This window comes from Otolemur garnettii, unplaced genomic scaffold (genome assembly GCF_000181295.1).
Source record: "Otolemur garnettii isolate 467f Iridium unplaced genomic scaffold, OtoGar3 scaffold00205, whole genome shotgun sequence".
Taxonomy (NCBI): Eukaryota; Metazoa; Chordata; class Mammalia; order Primates; family Galagidae; genus Otolemur; species Otolemur garnettii.
This window is the reverse complement of record NW_003852600.1, coordinates 1,905,515-1,907,787: the sequence shown is the minus strand read 5'-3', so window position 1 is coordinate 1,907,787 and position 2,273 is coordinate 1,905,515.

Genomic DNA, 2,273 nt, shown 5'->3' with positions numbered 1-2,273 from the left:
ACTTAAGCCCAAGAACTGTAGGTTGCTGTGAGCTGTGACACCACAGCACTCTACCAAGGGTGACAAAGTGAGACTCTGTCTCTAAAAAAAAAAAAAAAAGAGCAAGGCAGTGCAGACAGATGAGGCCTAGAAACAGATTGGCAGAAAAGTTGTCCCCATCACTGGGGCGGAAGACTGGAATAGCTGGTTGTCTGTACTGAGAAAAATATTGTTCTCCAAAAAAAATTTCAGGTGAATAAAAGATATAAGTATTGAGAGAAAAACCTTTAAAACTTATAGAAAAATATCTTTATGGCTCTGGGTTAGAAAAGGATGGCTTTAGACATGATTTTAAAACTACACATCAGGCTTGGGGCCCGTAGCACAGTGGTTATGTCACCAGCCTCATACACCAAGGGTGGAGGGTTCGAACCTGGCCCAGGCCAGCTAAACACAACTGCAACAACAACAAAAGTAGCCGGGCGTTGTGGCAGGCGTGAGTCCCAGCTGCCTGGGAGGCTGAGGCAAGAGAATCGCTTAAGCCTATCAGTCTGAGGTTGCTGTGAGCTGTGATGCTATAGTACTCTACTGAGGGCAACACAATGAGACTCTGTCTTAAAAACAAACAAAAACTACACACATCATAAAGAATAAGATTAATGGGTGGTACCTGTGGCTCAAAGGAGTAGGGCACTGGCCCCATATACTGGAGGTGGTGGGTTCAAACCTGGCCAAAAACTGCAAAAAGAAAAGAATTCTGAAGAATAAGATTAACAAACTAGGCTAAATTAAAATTTAAAACTTTTTCTGTACACAAAAAGACACCCTAAGTGAAATGAAGACAAACTCCAAACTGACGGTACCCATTTACAGTGTCTATATTTGATAAAGGATTGGTATTTAGAACATGTGAAAATTGTCCCACAGGTCAATTTTTTTCTAGAAAGACAAATATTCCAATAGAGAAAAGATTAAAGGGAAGCACAGAGGTCATTTTGTGGAAGAAACTTGAACGAGCAATAAATACAGGAAGAGAGGTTCGATTGTATTGCGGTTGGTAATAAGCAATGCAAATCGAAAAAAACAAGATTCCATAGCACACCCACTGGATTGGCAAAAATTAAAAAGCCTGACCATGCCAAGTATTGGAAAAGACGTGCAGTAACAGGAACCCTCGTACACAGCTAGAAAGAGTGTTATCCAGGAGAGTCACTTTGGAGCGCAGCTGAAAGGCTCCAGGGAAGCTGCCCTGTGACCCAGCAACTCCATTCCCAGGCCTGTGCCCCAGGATTCTCCTGCACGTACCTGGAGCCAGGCAGAACAATGTTCTGATGGAGACTTTACCTCTTTTATGTTTACATGGATGGAGCTGGAACACATTCTTCTTAGTAAAGTATCTCAAGAACGGAATTAAAAGCATCCAGTGTACTCAGCTCTACTATGAAACCAATTTATAAGCACCCACACTTTCATATGAAAACTATAACTCAACTATAGCCCAAGATGAAGGGGAAAAAGGAGTGGGAGGAGGATGGGTGGAGGGAGAGAAATTGGTGAGACCACACCTATGGTGCATTTTACAAGGGTACATGTCAAATCTACTAAGTGTAGAGTATAAATGTCTTAACACAATAACTAAGAGTGCGGTGAAGGCTGTTAACTAGTTTGCTGCAAGTATTTCAAATTATATATAAAAATAGCACATTATACCCCATAAATGCATTATCGTACACAGCTCTGATTTAAAAAACAACAACAAAAAAGAATTTTCTTTGCAGCATTATTTGAGATAGCTAAGAATTAGAAATAACTTAATTGTTAACATAGAGAGTGGTAAGTGCTCACCAAGTAGAATGTTATAGGTAAAAATGAGCTAAGTAGAGGGGGATCTCCCAACATAGCTTACCAAAGAGCTGAATCCATTTTTGATGTCTGACTTCAACAGCGCTTGCCCACCTAGATAAAAGGAGAGCCTGGATGCACCACTCAGACGGACACTGGGGGAAAGTTTGCACCTTACAAGCCTCTAGCCTGTGCAGAGAAATGTCTGCCTCCCCTCCCCAGTCTGCTCTCCCGGTCTTGCACCTGCCTCACCCCCGTCTACACTGACCCCTTCTCCTTAAAGAGTCCTTTGGCCCTTCACAATGTGGATAAAAATATTTCAGTTCTATTGCTGTCTATGTGTCATCCCTCCCAACATCCTTAGACTAATAAATCCCTGAGTAGGGACAGCCCAGCATTCAGCCAGGGATACGAGGCACCCAGATAAAGTCATACCATTCTCAAGAACACAG